An 18563-nucleotide genomic window follows, 5' to 3' on the forward strand; every position below is an offset into this window, starting at 1 on the left:
GATACATCCACACAATGGAATAATACACAGCAATGAAAAAGACAAGCTGCAGCATCACATATGAATCGCAGAGTTCATGTTGAGAGGAAGAAGCCAGAAGAAGCCAGATGAAAATAGCTCACACCATATGGTTCCAATCACATAAAGTTCAAGAACAGGCAAGACTAATCCTTGAAAGGCACTCAGAAGCATGGCCACTTGAGAGGATGGGACAGTCTGTTAACTGACTGGGAAAGGACTCCAGGGAATCTTCCAGGCCACTGATAATGTTCTATATCTTGATCTGGGTATGGGTCACACAGGTGATATACCTGTAACAATTCATCAAACCACGCCCTGGTTTACTGTCTGAAAATTTTATCTCAATTTACAAAATAAAATACAAACAGCTAATAACTCATACTCTGTCCTCCTCTGAGGACTGCAGTGAGAGGACACTGCGAAGCTGGATGTGGAAAGGTTATGGAAGGTGTTGGGTGGTGGGTAAGAACACAGGCTGGGAGTCAGAAGGACCAGGGTTCAAGTCCTGATGCTCCCTCTGGCTGGATATGATCTTTTCTTTTGTGATTTTTTTGTTGTTGTTGGCCAGATTTTTTATTACGAAATTTGTACTTAATGCCACAAGTCAAACAAGGATGTATAAAGAAAAAGTTTATGCCTGTCTCATCTCCCTCCAAGCCCACCTGTTAAGCTTCCTTCTACAACAAGCTTTTTTTCCTTAGCAAGACAACACAAACAGCCCCTTCCAGTTAATTACATACAACTCCAACCCTGTCTGTTTAATGGTGGTGTGTCATTTCATTGTATCACTATTCATTCAACAAAGAGCTACTAAGTATTAACCATGTCAACCAGATAGGCACCTGGGAGCAGACGTTCCCACAACAGAGAAAAAGAGAGGGAGGGAGTCAACAAAGAAATACAACAGTGGGGCTTCCCTGGTGGTCCAGCGGGTAAGACTCTGCGCTCCCAATACAGGGGGCCTGGGTTCAATCCCTGGTTGGGGAACTAGATCCCACACGCATGCCACAACTAAGAGTCTGCATGCCACAACTAAGAGTCAGCCTGCCGGGCTTCCCTGGTGGTGCAGTGGTTAAGAATCTGCCTGCCAATGCAGGGGACACGGGTTCAAGCCCTGGTCCAGGAAGATCCCACATGCCGTGGAGCAACTAAGCCCATGCGCCACAACTACTGAGCCTGCGCTCTAGAACCCGCGAGCCACAACTACTGAGCCCACGTGCCACAACTACTGAAGCCCGCATGCCTAGAGCCTGTGCTCTGCAACAAGAGAAGCCAACGCAATGAGAAACCCGCGCACCGCAACGAAGAGTAGCCCCTGCTCGCCGCAACTAGAGAAAGCCCGCACGCGGCAACAAAGACCCAACACAGCCAAAAATAAAATAAATAAAATAAATAAATTTATTTTAAAAAAAAAAGAAATACAATAGTGACACATTGCATACACTGTGATGAGGGCTCCAAGGGCTGAGATGCTGAGATAGAAAATGAGGAAGGTAGGAAAAGGACATTCAGATCTTCAACTTATGACGGGGTTACCTCCTAATAAACCCATCATAAATTGAACATATCGCAAGTCAAAAATGCATTTTAACACACCTCACCTACTGAAAAACTTAGCTAGCCCACCTTAAACATGCTCAGAACACTTACATTAGCCTACGGTTGGGCAAAATCATCTAACATGAAGCCTGTTTTATAATACAGTGTTGAATCCCTCGTGTAATTTATTGAATACTCTACCAAAAGTGAAAAGAACGGTCATGTGGGTGCAGAATGGTTACACGTGTATCGGCTGTTTACCCTCGTGACCGCGTGGCTGACAGAGCTGTGGCTACTGCCGCCCAGCATCACGGGAGAGAAGCGCACCGCACATCACTAGCCCAGGAAACGATCCAAATGCAAAATTCCAAGTACGGTTCCTACTGACTGCATATCTCTTTCACGCCATTTTAAAGTCAAAAAGTCATAAGTCAAACCACTGTAAGTTGGGGACCATCTATACTGTAGATATGATGGTCACGGAAGGCCTACGCTGACATCTAAAGAACAGGAAGGTTTGGGCCACGTGAAAAGCAGGCCAGGAAGAGGAACACAGCCCGTGCCAGGGTACTGCGTGGGGAGAACACAGAAGTGAAAGGAGACAGCGTGGTCTCTGGGGTACGGCCACTCAATCCCTGTGCACAAAGCCTTATGTCCTGATAATTTGACTTCTTTAGGACAGGCTACCAAAATTTGGACTGCTTAGATGAAAAGGCACGTGCGTTTTAAAAACTAGAGTAACTAAGTGCCATATTACTTTTCCAAACGGTTGTAGCACATCATACAGCAACCAGAATTCCTTAAGACACGTCCTCATTGGTTCAAGAAGTTATGGATCCTTTCCACTTTTGCCCACGTGAGAGCTCTCTATTTCCACACAAAAGCTCTCCACACCCAATTCACAGAATGGGGTAAATGACACCTCCTCCTCCTCAGGATGCGGTGAGGTTTAACTGAGAAATAAATCCATCTAAGCTGCTGAGCCCAGCGCCTAGCACAGAGTGAGCACTCAACAAACGGGGCAGGCTGTTCCATCACCTGCATGAACGTCAACTCCGTAGTTACCATTTTAACAAAGGGAGCTTCCTAAGGGGAGCTTGGAAGCCTCAGACCCACGAGGTTTAGCATGGCTGTCCCTAGACACAGGGCCACAGGGAGAAGGAGGTGGAACTATGGCTCAGCAAAAGAGCACTGGGAGTCAAGAGACTAGGTTCAAGTCAACCTTTCTGAGACTCAGCTTCCTCATCTATAAAATGGCCCAATTCACTCCCTCTTGATGCAGCCATTCTACAAACGTTTCTGGGGCATCTACTATGTGCAGGGCATTGTTCTAGGAGCTAACAGTACAGAATAAAACTTCCTGCCTCATACATGCTAGCTGGAGACACAGAAATAAACTATACAAATTAGTAAAATATATGGTATATCAGGAGGTGATAACTGATAAGAAAGAAAAGGGTTATGGAGATGAGGCATGGAATTTTAGGGTATCCAAGGGAGGCTTCACATTTGAGTAAAGACCTGAAGGAAGTTACATGGCAAGCTATGTGGCTCTGGGGAGGAAAAGCATCCCTGGTCAAGGGATCATTCGTGCAAATGCCCTGAGGTGGGGTGTTCCCAATGTTTTGCAGGAGCCGTGGGGCAGCCACGAGCAAGGTGAGAGCGAGCGTGTAGGTACTAGATGGAGGCCACAGTAAGGACACTGGCCTTCACTGTAGGTAAATGAGGAACTACGTGGCGGGGGCTTGGGCCAGAGAAGTGCCCTGAGCTGACTTTTACATTCCAACAAGGTCACCCTGCTGCTGTGCTAGAAGAGGCCGTCGTGGGCCGAGCACGGAAGCCAACAGCCTGTTAGGAGTCTTCCGCAACCGCGCAAGTGATGCTAGCGGCTTGGGCCCGCAGCATGGCTCGTCCTGGACCCATTTTGACGGTAAGCCAAGAGGACTTGCTGACACGTTTCTGAGGTGTGAGAGACACAGAGGAACCACGGACGACTTCAGGTTCGGCCTGAACAACTAAAGGGATGGGGCTGCCACTCACTGAGATGGGACAAAGGGGGAAGCAATGTGCAGTGAGGGCTGAGCAGACAGACAGGGCGGCCATGGTCATCCCACTGCAATCTCAGAAGGAAGCAGCAGGCCCTGGAGACCTGAAAAGAAAGAGGAGCTGGCCCTGAGGCCTGTGCGGCTCCCTCTGGAAAGCAATACGAAAGCCAGAGAGGGGAAGGTGGCGTCGGAGGTCTGACCTGCCACACGTCTGACCCACTACAGGCCTTGCTGCCCACAGAGCCTGGGCCACGGCCACGGCTGGCTGCTCATGGGCCCACGTCACAGGTGGGGAAACTGAGGACACTGAGTTCTACAGTGAGCACCTCTCATTTAGAAGCCAGAAAGGGCCAGGGTGAGCTAAGGCTGGGAGGCAGACAGCTCCCACCTACCACCCCGAACAGGGACCATGGGGCTGAAGCCCGGTGTCCTCACCACCCAGGAAGTCCGCAGGATCCCAGGAGGTGATGAGGACTCTGGGTTGCCCAGAGCTGAGAATATGACTCAATCCAGACTCCAAGGATGTCTGCTTCGGGATCCGTGAGCTCTCCCCTGTCCCCCTCACCGCGGGGATTTAATTCACATAACCATAAAATTCACCCTTATAAAATATACAATTCAGTGGCATTTAATACATTCACATTGTTGTACAACCATCACTACTACCTAATTCTAGACTATCAAACCCAAAAAGTTAAACATAGAATTATCATATGACCTAGCGATTCCATTCCTAGGTACATACCCAAGAGAACTGAAAACAGGTACACGAATGTTCTAGTCACAACAGCCAAAAGGTAGGAACAATCCAAATGTCCATCAAATGATAAATGGATAAACAAAATGTGGTATATTCATACAATGGATTATTATTCAGCTACAAAAAGAAATGAAGCACTGATACACACTACAATGTAGTTGAACTTTGATAACGTTACACCAAGTGAAAGAAGCCCAGACACAAAAAGTCACATATTGTATGATTCCATTTCTATGAAATACCCAAAATAGGTAAATCCATAGAGACAAGAGTGTAGATTAGTGGTGCCAGGGGCTGGGGAGAGGGGGGAATCTGGAGTGACTGCTTTGTAGATACAGAGTTTCCTTTGGGGCGATGAGTATGTTTTGGATGCTGAACATCACTAATCATCAGGGAAACGCAGATCAAAAGCACAATGAGGGCTTCCCTGGTGGCGCAGTGGTTGAGAATCCGCCTGCCAATGCAGGGGACACGGGTTTGAGCCCTGGTCTGGGAATATCCCACATGCCGCGGAGCAACTAAGCCCGTGTGCCACAACTACTGAGCCTGCGCGTCTGGAGCCTGTGCTCCCCAGCAAGAGAGGCCGCAATAGTGAGAGGCCCGCGCACTGCGATGAAGAGTGGCCCCCGCTTGCCGCAAATGGAGAGAGCCCTCGCACAGAAACGAAGACCCAACACAGCCAAAAACAAATAAAATAAATAAATAAATAAATAAATAAGGGGGAAAAAAAAAGCACGATGAGATATCACTTCACACCTGTCAGGATGGCTATTATAAAAAAACAAAAGACAAGTGTTGGCAAGGATGTGGAGAAATTGGAACCCTTGCACGCTGTTGGTGGGAATGTAGTATGGTGCAGCCACTGTGGAAAACTGCACAGGTTTAGAGGTTCCTAAAAATTAAAAATAGAACTTCCAGATGATCCAGCAATCCCACTTCTGGGTATTTATCCAAAAGAATTGAAATCAGGATCTCAAAAGAGGTATTAGCATACCCATGTTCACTACAGCACGAGACACAACAGCCAAGAGGTGGAAGCAACCCAAACGTCCATTGATGGATGAATGGATAAAGAAAATGTGGTACATACACACAATGGAATATTATTCAGTCTTTAAAAAGAAAGAAATTCTGCAGTATGCGACAACATGGACGAACCTGGAGGACATTATGCTAGGTGAAATAAGCCAGTCATAGAAAGACAAATACTGCGTGATTCCACTTACATGAGGGATCTAAAATAGTCAAATTCATAAACTCACAGTGGAATGGTGGTTGTCAGGGGCTGGGCGAAGGGAGAAATGGGGAGTTACTAATCAACAGGCACAAAGTTTCAGTTAAGCAAGGTCAATCAGCTCTAGAGATCTGCGGTACAGCATTGTCCTTATAGTCAAAAATAAGATATCATACACTTAAAAATGTGTTAAGAGGGTAGTTCTCATGTTAAGTGTTCTTACCACAATAAAACAAAAATGTTTTCAATGTTTTGGAATTAGGTTGACGTGATGGTTGCACAATTTTGTGAATGTGCTAAATACCACTGAATTGCACACTTTGAAACAGTAAATTTTATGTTATATGAATTTCACCTCAATTTTTAAAAAGTCTCCAATAAAAATGTTAAAAAAATAAAAATTAAAAAAAAAAAATAGGGCTTCCCTGGTGGCGCAGTGGTTGAGAGTCTGCCTGCCAATGCAGGGGACACGGGTTCGAGCCCTGGTCTGGGAAGATCCCACATGCCGCGGAGCAACTGGGCCCGTGAGCCACAACTACTGAGCCTGCGCGTCTGGAGCCTGTGCTCCGCAACAAGAGAGGCCGCGATAGTGAGAGGCCCGCGCACCGCGATGAAGAGTGGCCCCCGCTTGCGCAACTGGAGAAAGCCCTCGCACAGAAACGAAGACCCAACAGAGCCAAAAATAAATTAATTAATTATTAATTAAAAAAATTATTTTAAAAAAATTAAAAATAAATAAATAAATAAATAAATAAATTTTTAAAAGTAATGAGAGCATGCCCTGGGTCATCCAAATGACCATCTCACAAGCAAGTGCTGCTGTGCAATTTGGGGCTTCGGTCTGCTCCTGTGTTTATGATTCAGTTCCTTCTTTGTGAAGGCCAAATGACATCACTGCACACAACACAAACAAAGGTTGTGCTTCAAATAAGAGAAGGGGGTGGGGTGGAGAATCGAGCCACCCTATAGCCCATGGCAGCCTGGATATGCCCAGTTCAAAGGCCCAATCTCTTAGCAGTCAGGACTGTGTTCACGTTGAGAACATCCGTGTGAATTGAGCAAAGCCCATCTCTGTGCCAAGTTCCTGATTCCCACGAGAAGTGGGCTTATCAGCCACTATATGCAGATTTCAATAACGCCATTATTACACCCGTATCTTTGATCAAATGAGCCAGCTTTCCAGGTTATCAAGTGGTGTACTATTAAAACAGCCATTTGGGGATTACTCATCGGCAGTTCAGGCTCAAATGTGGGTATAGCCGGCCAGCCACATCTTTGGGTTCTGTAATCCTCGGATTCAACCAACCTCAGATTGAAAATATTTGAAAAAAAAAAAATTCCAGAAAGTTCCAAAAAGCAAAACTTGAATTTGCTGTGTGCTGGCAGCTATTTACATAGCATTTACATTGTATTCACAACTATTAACATAACATTTACATTATACTACGTATCATAAGTAATCTAGAGATGATTTAAAAGATAAGGGAGGATGTGTATAGGTTATATGCAAATACTGTGCCATTTTATATAAGGAGCTTGAGCATCTTGACTTTGGAATCCGTGAGGGTCCTGAAACCAATCCCCCCGCCCAGGATGCTGCCGAGGGACAACTGTAATCAGAATCACCCCAAACCAGCCAGCCAGCCCAGCAGGCACAAGCGACAGAAGCAGGGGAAACAGAAGGGGCCAGCTCTCTGCTATCAACCCAACGATGGCAATTTCGTTTCAGTTCACATCCTTCCAATTAAATTAACATTGCTGGGCTTCCCTGGTGGCGCAGTGGTTAAGAATCTGCCTGCCAATGCAGGGGACACGGGTTCGAGTCCTGGTCTGGGAAGATCCCACATGTCGCAGAGCGACTAAGCCCGTGAGCCACAACTACTGAGCCTGCGCGCCTGGAGCCTGTGCTCCGCGACGGGAGAGGCCGCGACGGTAAGAGGCCCGCGCACCACGATGAAGAGTGGCCCCCGCTCTCCGCAAATGGAGAAAGCCCTGGCACAGAAACGAAGACCCAACACAGCCAAAAATAAATACAAATAAATATATAAATTTATTTTTTTTTAAAAATTAATATTGCTCATTTGAAATGGGCCGGCTTTCTGGTTTTATTAGTTTTATTCTGGCTTTATTTCATGTTTGCTTTATACTTATGTAAAAACTATGTAAGTCTGAGGCACTTACACCGAGTTTTATATTTGTACATTTAAGTTATATTCTAATAAGAAAGTTTCAATCAACAGGTGAGGCTTCTTTTTTCCTTTAAAAGGGAGTCCAGAAAAAAACCACATACTTACGATTCCATTCATATGAAATGTCCAGAACAAGCAAATCTATAGAGACAGAAAGTAGACTTGTGGGGTGGGGAGTGATGACTCATGAGTACAGGGTAATTTTCTGGTTTAATGAAAATGTTGTAAAACTAGACTGCAGTGACAGATGTACAACTCTTTGAATACACTGAAGGCTATTGAACTGTATACTTTACATCACTGAACTGCATGGCTTGTGAGTTAAATCTCAATAAAGCTATTTTTAAAAGGGGGGGGGAAGGTCGACCTATTACCCAGGTTTGAGCTGCATTAAGCTGGAAAAATCACAGGGAAATCAACAAACCCACCTATTCACGGCTTCCCTTCCAGGCCTACTCTACTCTTCCTCCGCCTATACTGTGCCCAAGGGCTCAGGAGACAGAGGCTAAGACGAAACCCTAAGTCACAAGCCAAGCCCACCCAGGGTGAGCAGCTGGCTGCCCTCAGACACGGCAACACAGGATTCCTATCTCTTGGAATCCGCTTCATACAACAGTATTACGGCACTATTTGAATTATTAAATTGGGAAAAACTTAAAAACAATGAAAACAACCAATGTCAGTAAGTACGCAGGGAATGTGATTCACGTACACATCAGAGGCAGCGTCAAGGAAAGAAGCAGGACGGTCAAGATTCCGCACCTCAGTGACCCAGCTGGCTGGGGATGGGGCAGAGCCAGGAGCCGGCACATCTGAGCACAGGCAGCTCCCCATCCTGGGGAGGCAGCCGACATCCTCACCCTTCACCCACACGCGCCCAGCACAGCCTGCCCGCGGGACAGGGTCCCTATCCAAGCACGCTGCTTGCCTCCAGCCTCAGCAAGGGGCAACTCCACGGCAACAAGAAGGGAGGCCTCAAGGGTCCATCTTCTGTTGACCCAGCAAATCTCCCTCTCCTTGGGCCTATTCCTTCCAGCGGCACTTTACAGAGACAGGAAGAGGAAGCCCCTGCCGGCAGCTGCTGGGTGGGAGGCGCTGGTGAAACCAGCAGGAGTGCACGTCCACCCCTGACAGACGGACCCCTTTTGTCCCAATGCCTCCCTCCTCCACAAACCTCTTGGAATTGACCACCTCCAGGAAGCCTTCTTATGCCTCCCCAAAGGTTCACTGAGCCCCAGCTCGGAGCCGGAGGAGGGGGAGAGAGTGGACACCTGTTCAACTGGCCCAGGCCCCCACCTCTGGGCCCTCAGCTCAGGGCTGGCTCCCAGGGAACACGAAGAACTCAGATGGCTGTGCTGGGAACACCCCCAAGACCAAGGGCTAAGTGAAGAAGCGGACCCCAGAGCCATGGACCAAGTGCCATCCCATCTATATCCCCAAATCAAAACTACACAAACTCACACAGAGGCACAGAAAAGAAGATGGTGGGATATTCACAAATTGCTGAGAGGGATACCTCGGGGGAAGAGAGGAAGTCAGGAGGGGGAAGTGGCTTTCAGATTTTACTCTCTCTCTCTCTCTCTCTCTCTATGAAGCTACTACCTGAATCCTTCATAAAGATAACTACTTAATTTTGTTTTAACTGAAAACATTTTCAAAAGCAGGGTAGACATCCATCAACTGGAAACTCGGTAAGCAAGCTATGCTCCCCGCACACATTGGGATGAAAAAGGAAGGCACTCCCGGAACACACGACAACGTGGATGAGACTCGAGAACATTACGCTTAGTAGAATAGGCAGAAATAAAAAATACCTATTATCTACCTGAGTCCACTTATGTGAAAATCTAGAAAAAAGCAAAACCAGAGTGACAGGAGATAAGCGGCCTGGGACCAGGCGTGGGAGTGGCTACTGACAGCAGGGGAGCCCCAGGAAAGCTTCTGGGTGATGGAAGCGTTCGCACACTCGACTGGAGTGGGGCTGCACACCCATGACCTTCACCAACACTCAGCCAGCTGCCCCCTAGGCTGGATGACTGTTATGGTATGTGTACCTCAATAAAACTTCCTTTCTAAGTGAGGTAGAAGGAATGGAGTCAGTGCTTAATGAGAAAGGGGTCTACCTTTGGGGTGATGAAAATGTTTTGGAACTTGATGGAAGTGGTGGTCCCACAACACTGCGAATGTACTCAATGCCACTCGACTGTGTACTTCAACATGGTCAATTTTACATCAAGTGAATTTCGTCTCAGTTTTTTTTTTTAATTTTAAGTAAACATAAAAATTTATTACGCCCATTTTGCAGATGAGAAAACTGGGCTCAGAGGAAGCAGTCAACTGCTGGTCCCAGGCTTATCCACCTATGCCTCAGACCCAGTTCAGAGCATCTACACCCAGTAGAAGAGAGAGACCTGCTCTGTACTTCCCCAGAAGGCTCTGCGGCACCGGGGCCCGATCTCCAGAGAGGCCCTTGGCTCTGGGGCATTTGAAAACCAGAGCTTCCCGACAGGCCTTGGAGCAAGCCAGCACAGCAGCACCTGCAGGAGACTCCCAAAGTCTGTGAGCTCCATCAATAGACAGGGCTGCCATGGGGGCAGGGAGTGAGCACCACCAAGCGGGTGGCCTAACTAAGGCTAAAGCAAGGATGTGGGTAGGGAGGGTTCCGTTCAGATCCAGGGTGGATGAGGTCTTCTAGGTCCTGCCAGTCAGGGCCCTGGGGAGTTGAGGGGTCAGCACCAACGTCAGGGACCCTGGAGAAGGACTCAGTAACTAGAGGGCAGCAGTCAAAGTGGACACGTCCACCAGCCACTTTGTGACTGGCAGGAGAGGGGTTAAGTCCTTCCTGGGGTCTGCAGTTCCAGGAAAAGGAAAAGGAAAAGGGGAGAAGTTCCCCTCTGTGCTTTCTAAACAGAATCTTCAAAAACGCCCAGTGTCCCGGTCCTCCACTCTGGGGAGGGCCAGGACAGAAGACACACCGCCTGCAGATAGGCAGGGCCTGGGGCTCAGCGGGATGCAGTGTCTGGCAAAGCCCAAGGTCATCTGAGGGCACTCACTTCTCTCCCCCCACCCCCCCGACATGCCCCCGACGCAGCCTCTTGGCAGTGGGGCTGTTTCTCATGGGCGAGGGAGGGAAGCCAAGCCGTGCACCCACAGCTGTCCCAGCACCACACCCTCCCTCCTCCTGGAATTTCTGAAAGCCCTGCTCCCTGGGAGCCCGCAGGGTCAGGAGCGGCACACCCAGTTCCAAGATGCTCTCTACTGCCTGCCATGGGCATGGAGGTAACCCCAGATGCCCCATGTCTCTCCCTCATCAGTGTGCCCCAGCTCCAGCCCAAGCAGGGGCACCCTTCAGAGCTAAAGCCAGTCCACATGTCAGCTACAGGAAATAAAACACCTTATAATTCTACTATTAGACATTCACTCCTTAGGAGAGGTTTCAAAGGCTTCAGTTCATTCCTGAGGAAGGGGACCTGTTAACCTATAGGCATCTCAGCTAAGAGCAAAAATAGACATGTTGATGCTGGGGTGAGAGCAGTCTGGAGTCCCCAGCTCAAAAATGAGGGGTCCCAGGAAGGGCTGGAGGTCCCGTGGAGAATGGGGGTACGGTGAATGTGATTCTTTAAAGGAAAGTGGGAGGCCAGAATTCCGGGGGGCCTCTAGCTTATGTCCTAAGAGGCAGACCAGGGCTGCCTCTGAGTCCAGTGTGGGAGGGACAGCAGGACGCAGAAAGGTCTCTCCTGACAGTCCAGGAGTGCTGAGCGTGGGTCCCACCCCAGGTCCGTGGATCCGCTCATGTTCCCTAAACACGCCAAGCTGTCACATCTCTGCATGGGCTGCTCATTCTGCTTGGGAAGCCTTTCTCATCCTTGCAAACTCTTGGCCATCCTTCAAAGCCCACCTGAAGCACCACCCTGTCCCCAGGCAAGCCCTTCCCTCCCTCCGGCTCCAATCACAGCTGGCACAGGCCCCGGGAAGGTACCAGTGGGAGAAGGTAGACATGTGCCTCTCTCATCTGGCAGGGACTGAGTCTCACTCACCTTTGGTCCCCTGCACCTCATACTGAACCTGGGGGCAGGAAAGGCCAGGAATTGGAACCAAGAAGCCATCCTGGTGCCTTCCCACCATGAGGCACTGTGCAAACAGCCTGGCCTCTGTGGCCTCACAGGTCTCTCCCTCTGCTGAGATTAACTGGAACCATGATAACAGAAGCACCTAATGTTTACTGAGCACTTACTATGAGCCACACACTACCCCAAGGGCTCTCCATGTGCTACCTCCTTTCACCCTTGTGACATTCTTATAAGAGAGTTACTATTATTAATCCTGTTACACAAGGGAATCAGGCACAGCGAGGTTAAGTGAGTTGTCTGATGCCATACAGCTAGCAAGAGAGGAAGCCGAAAATCAGACCACAGCGAGGTTAAGTGAGTTGTCTGATGCCATACAGCTAGCAAGAGAGGAAGCCGAAAATCAGACCACAGTGGTCTGGTTCCAGGCCCGGTATTCTTAATCGCTACAGGTCTGTTGAGGGGTAGGAAGATGGTCACTTGTCAGGACAAGCTCTAAGTGGAAGAGGAACTCAGAGATTTTAAAGGCTAGTTCTCCCCGGACCTTCCCTGTCCCCAGGTCCCAGCCAAACACCTAGGAAGAACAGCAGGGCCTCCTCCCAGATCCGGCCTGCTGCTCCCAAGCTCATCCCAGTGCTGAGTACCAGTTACAGGAAACACAAAAGGCCCATCTGCAAGTCCCCTGGCCCAGGCTGGGAAGATGCATGGCTGCCCGCTGGGAGGCAGAGCCATAATTTGGGGCTATTCTTAGCAAACCACTGGCTCCCCTCCCAGAGGCCCAGCAGGAGGCAGGCCCAAGCTTCATACACCCTGCGTGCAGGCGTGCAGAGGTCCCACAGGGCTAAGGAGCGAATGGTGGGCAGGAGGTGAGGACAAAGCCCTCCATCTTTCAACCCAGAGGTGCCTGGCCTGCTAGCCTTCCCAGGGCCAGGCACCTGGCTGCTGAAGCAGCTCTGGAGAGTCCTGGCCACAGGGGAAGGCTGGTCACCAAGGCCCCACTGACAGTGCTCGCTCTATGCCAGACCCTGGGCCACACATTTTCCACTGATTATCTCACATTTAACCCTCACCACACCCCAAGGGCGAGGGGTTACTGGCACCATTTTAAAGATGAGGCGTTTCACTTTAAAGATTTAGTTAAGACATTAAAGAGTTAGTTAAGACATTAAGTAACTTGCCCAGGTAACACGGTGAGTTAGTGTCGAGCTGTATCTCCCAATCTCCAGGTTGAGCCATAGCCAGATTGGGGGCAGGGGGGCTTCCCTGTCCAAGGGCTTGGGGGAGGGGCAGTCCATCCATACCAGAAAGCAAAGGTCTCATCAAAGACCCATCTGCATGTCTACTCTTTCTCTTCCCCAGGGATTGTCCCTTCCCTGCCAAAAACCCTCAGGCTTGGGCTCAGAAGGAGAGTCCCCAGCCAGGTACCTCCCCTACCCTGACCACACGACCTCACTTCGGGAAGCTCTTGAGACCCAGGGGAGATGAGCCTCAAAGTTCAAGGAGTCCCTGATGGTGTTTAAGGCATGCACCCAGCCCTGTAATTTAGGGAGTAGGGAGGTCAAAGAACTCTCAGGGTAAAACAGAGGATACTGAGCCCTTTGGGGTCTTCAAACTCCAAAGCGGGAACCCAGAAATGAAGCCACACCACACAGCACCTGTACCACCTCCACCCCAAACAGGTCAGCTTTCAGGCACTGCTGCCACACAGAGTCACAGGGATAACTGAGCAGCACTTGCCTCATACTATATCTTGGTACCTACCTCCGACTGTGTTCTGCCCTCCGCTGCCGGAAGACTCAGCAGGTATAACTGTCTGTGTGGTCTGTGTCCCAGGTGCCCAGAGCCAACTCCACGTCTGCCCAGGATTCAAGGCACGTCCATGTGGCTCCATGTCTCGCGTTGGTGAATGTCAGCTCACATCCCTGTCTGTGCTTCCGTGAGCCCACCCATATGTCTGTCCACTTCTATCAGCCAAATCTTCATGATAGCGTAGGTCCATCTCTATAGAGTATCTGCGGCCTGTGCGTGGTCCACACTTGTGTGTTCACACTGTCTGCCCCTGCACGTGTCTGTGCCTTGGGTTGCTTGCCCACCTCCATTGCCTTCGTGCCATCTGTATCCCGTTCCTCACAGCCCTTGCCCACACAGTTATAAACCTGAGCACGCGCGCACATCTCTTCCCATGCCAGCATTCCCCACCTGTGCCCGGGTGACCCTGTGTGTGCCACCTGTTTGGAGGCAGGTGGGTGTGTTCACCCAAGTACTCACAGTGCCGGCCAAGGGCTAAAGGGTGAGTTCAGCAACTCCCACCCCCAGAACAGCTCCCAAGACCACAGGCACAAGCACACTGCCACCTCTGCAAAGTGTTCCAGAAAACAGAAACTTGCGAGGGATGATGCGGGAGAGGGCAGAGCCCTAGACAAAGCAGAACCTCAGAGGTGAGGTCAGGATGCCCCAGGTACCACTCACCTCAAGCCAGCCCTGCCAGGCCTGCCCACCTCCAACACCCCAACTCCAACCCCGGATGGCCAGCGAGGGGAAGATTGTCTGTCTGCACTCACAGGAAACAGTGTCTGGCTCAGGGCCTCCAGCCTGACAAACTCATCCCCAGCCCCCAGCGACAGAGGCTCTTCCGAAAGGAAGAGAGGACTTCCTCCTGTAAGGCTGGATCTAGATCCTAAACCTCAAGAGCCCCAGGGAGGCTGGGAGAGTCCTATAGGGAGGCTGGGAGAGTCCTATGGGCAGCCTGACCCCAGAAACCAAATGTGCTTCTTCAGAAATCCACCAGCAGGAAAACATAAAAACAAAAAACACCTGGGAGTGGGGCTGGGGCACACTCCAGCTGCTCCCTATCCATGGAAGTGGTGAGAGGGCCTAACCACTAGCACGGTAATCACAAAGGATGGGTATGGAGGCACAACATTTTAAACATATTTGCACGGCTGCCTGAGAACTGCATCCCAGCTCCCCTAGCAACTGCAGACCCTGTCACTCACTCAGCAATTAATCATGTGTATGCTCTTGGTATTTCCACTAGTATTATAATTAGTCCGGAACTGGGATGGAAACCCTGTATTAGCGAACTTTCTTTGTGTTTATGTCTTGTCTCCCCCCGTGGGGCTGAGCCACCTAAGGGGAGAACCCTCCAACACCTTCCACCACTCCCACCCTCCCTGGCGTTTAAGAAATGCTCAGTCACGGGTCCAGGTTGCTCTGCAGGAAGCCAAGGAGTCGGTGCCTGGAATTCTGGTCTAGAGAGTAGGGAAGCTGGGAAGCTTCCTGAAGTCGGGGAGCTTTTCTTCCATTTCTGACTCCCCAAGAGATAAGAACACGTTCCAACCACCCTGGCCACTTTCGAAAGTCCAAGGCAACAGTCTCCCGCACGCTGCACTCTGCTTTCTGACCAGGCCTCTTGCCCCTTCAGGAAAAACCTCTGAAGATGAAAAGGGGGCTCCCCTCGGAGTCCCAGGCCTACAGAAGGAAAGGACTAGATGGGGCCCAGCATCAAAGCTTGCACCCACTGGGTTCTCTGGACTCTTCCCGGTGCCATGGGCCTCAAGCCCCTAAAGATGAGCCCAGGGACCCCAAGTGTGGATCATGAAGCGTCCTGCCTCGCCGCAGCTGCACAGGAAGCCCAGCTCTTGGGCCTTGCCCCAGGCCTAGCCATTTCGAGTGGAGGTGTCGCCAGCCCACATCTACCCCAGTCCGAGGGAAATCTCCTCGAGGAAGTCGGTAGCCCAGAGCCGGACAGACAGAAGGACTCAATAACTCCTCACTGTTTAATATGTGAGGTTCCGCTTCTCTCCCAGGCAACGATCCCGCGCGGGTTTGGGTGGGGGCCCAGGACCTCTCTTCTCCGCGGAGCCCAGGGAGGCGTGCGACCTGGGGGATGGGAAGTGGGTGGTCGGCGCAACCCCGGCCCGGGAGTGCCCAGAGAACTCCTGAATCAGCCCTCCCTCGCCAGCCCGGGTCCGGACGCATCGGTACCTGCCAGCCCGCGGCTCCGGGACATCCGCGCTCCTGCGGCTGGCGCGCTGCGCCCGAACGGCGGGCGCCGAGTCAGGCAGCGGCGGGTCGCGCCCGGCGCGGGCTCCGGCTCGCTCCTCCCAACTTCCCCAGCCCATCCGTGGGCAGAGGCGGTTCCGGAGGCTGGCAGGCCGGGCACGACGAGGCGAGGCCACGAGAGAAGGAGCCCGCGCTCGCCGGCGAAGGGAGCTGCCCGCCCCAGACCGAGCGCGCCGCTCCGCTCCCCGCGCCCCACGACCCCCAAGCCGAGGGGCGGATCCGGCCAGGCCGCCAATCACCGAGCCCGCCGCCGCCCGGCCAGCCCTAGCCCCGGCCCCAGCCGCCAAGGGGGCGGGGGTCTCGGATTTAAAGACACACTCACCAAGCAGCGTCCAGATTGGCATTCCAGAGCCTCGGCAGCCTGGCGGGGAGGAACGGCTGGCCCCACCTTTCCCGCCCCGCTTCCTCCCTTCGCCCATCCACCCTCCGCCTGGGAGGAAAAGTTTGGGACGGGGGAGATGGCCTGGGAAGCCAGCTCCTCTTCCCTTGTCATTAGTTCGGCTAGTTCTGGAAGAAGCCCAAACCCTACATCCAGCCTCCCTGGCAGGAGAAAGAAGCAAAAGCTCTCGGCGCCACACCCCCTCCCAGACTCCAGCTCCCCGGGAAATCGGCTGGCCCTCGCCGCTCTCTGCTTTTTAAAGCCAGGCCAAGCCTCGGCGGGACCGAGACAAGCAGCTGGGCACCGGAAGAATCCTCGCTGTGCTGTGCAACCTGAGCTAGGCGATTGCCCTCTCTGGACCTCAGCCACCACAGGAGTCAACGGTTGAGCCCTTAAAAAGCAGACTGTCCACTCAGTCGTGGGCTTCTCCCAAGCCCTAGACACCCTCAGTCCCCGGAGGCGAAAAGGGAAGAATGGGGCAGAAACTTTGGAAGGGGAGGGGTCCCTCTGCCCCCACCCCATGGCTCCCTGCAGTGATACCTACAATCCCCACCCCCAGGGGGGCCTATCCCCGCCTCCAGCCCAGCCAGGCGCACCCTGACGACGCCCCAGCAGCCCATGCCAGCCCTCCGCTGGCGCGTGCCCCCAAAGTCACCCAAGGGCATTCGCTCTCTCGCCACTGTTTCCTCTGGGGGAGATGGGCTTTGTCGTGGTTGGTGAGTCACTTCTTCCTTCACTCTGCTCCACACTGGGGAAATCGGTCTTCCTCACCTGTCACTACCTGCCTCACCCACAATCAGGGCTGCAGCAGGAGTCGGTGAAGTCCGAGTTTCCCCAGGATGAAGGCAGCACAGGCCTCACCTCTCTCCAAAGTCAGGCCAGAGGCGCTGGGCTAGGAGAGGGGCAGGCAGGCCCTGCAGTCCATGGGAGCCCTAAGAACAAATAAAGACAAGCGGAATGGTTGTTATTTGTGGTGCTCTTACCAAGTCTCCAGCACCCAGGTCTCAAGTAGCTTCACTTGATGATTCTATGAGATAACTACTTTTATTATCCCTCTTTTAGTGGATGAGAAAACTGAGGCCCAGGGAACACTCGCCCTCAGCTCCAGGCCTCCTCCTGTAACAACCAAGATGTGCAAGGAGGAGAGGAGCGGAGAAGACCCAGGAGTGGCCTTGGGAAGCAGACCTGACCTTCAGAGACCAGCAGAGCTAGGCTCAAGTTGGCTCATAGTTTACTGCCTGTGTGGTCTGTGACATAACCTATCTGATCTTCAAGTGCCTCAGCCAGAATATGGTCTGTCCTCCTTCAAAGAGGTGTTGACAAGCCAGGAAGCTGGGGCATGTGATGCCTTGGCGTGGCATGTGGCACATTGTAGGCACCATCTTTGGGCACTGCTCCCTTCCTTCCTCCTCTTTGTACAACCTCATAAACCACCCCACCCCGTGTCAGATTCCCCAACTGAAGCCCCTGCCATACTGAGGATGCTGATAATGCATCCTCATTGTCCTGCATTATCCAGGATAATGCCCCCTTGCAGCCAGGACTAAGGTAGGGGTGTGTATGTGCACTAAGACTGTGCTCGAGCACACACATATACAAACATGCACACATACACACATGCACACACACACTACTCTTCCTCCCTGGGATCTGTGTCTGGCTGCCTCTCTAGACTGAGCTCCTGGAGGACAAACGTCTGTGTCTGACCTGTCTTTTGGTCCCCAGCACAGTGTCTGGCACATTGATCATTCATTCATTCATTCGTGTTCACCATGCACACAGTAGGTGTTCTTGTTGAATCAAGCAGAAAAGCCCAGGGCAGAGATGTCCCCGGAAGAACCAGAATCACTGCCCTTCTGGCTCCAACAGACAGCCTCGGGGCTCAGCTGGTAGACCCCAGAAGTAGAGGGCTGGGGGTTTAGAGGTATCTCAGAAACAGGGTACAGATGGCATCCAGATCACAGCGTCCGGCCTCACCAGCCCACCCCCAGCCCCTGAGGTTCTGCCAAGTCCTTGCTCAGAGCAGCAAATGCTGGGGGTTCCCCCCACCACAAGAAAGCCTGCAGGACCAGATCCTGCCCCCCACCGGACCCAGCGGCCTGGAAGGGGGAAGGGGACTGAATGTTGAGGAAGAGACGAAGGAAGGGACACAGCAGCCCTAGGTATACCCCAAAGACGGCACTCTGCCCTCTCTCTCCAACCCCAGGCAGAACGGAAGAATCAATTGGGCCAACTCTCTCAGCGCAAACTGCCGCAGAAGCTCC

At 51.6% G+C, this 18563-nt stretch overlaps 1 protein-coding gene across 6 annotated transcripts in view; it reads right to left on the reverse strand.

Annotated features, from left to right (window-relative positions):
- Positions 1-16352, reverse strand: part of PALD1 (phosphatase domain containing paladin 1) — a 159458-nt gene extending 143106 nt beyond the window's left edge. For 2 of the 6 annotated variants that reach the window (XR_009497991.1, XM_059900100.1), the window contains exon 1: positions 15843-16102. The gene's annotated coding sequence lies outside the window, so the exon portion shown is untranslated. Of the gene's footprint in view, positions 1-13616; positions 13717-15631; positions 15738-15842; positions 16103-16242 lie in introns of those variants that run through there. The other 4 variants (XM_059900102.1, XM_059900101.1, XM_059900104.1 and 1 more) reach the window with 4 other exon arrangements.
- Between the last annotated feature and the right edge of the window lie 2211 nt (positions 16353-18563).

Source organism: Balaenoptera ricei, chromosome 16 (genome assembly GCF_028023285.1).
Source record: "Balaenoptera ricei isolate mBalRic1 chromosome 16, mBalRic1.hap2, whole genome shotgun sequence".
NCBI classification, from domain to species: Eukaryota; Metazoa; Chordata; class Mammalia; order Artiodactyla; family Balaenopteridae; genus Balaenoptera; species Balaenoptera ricei.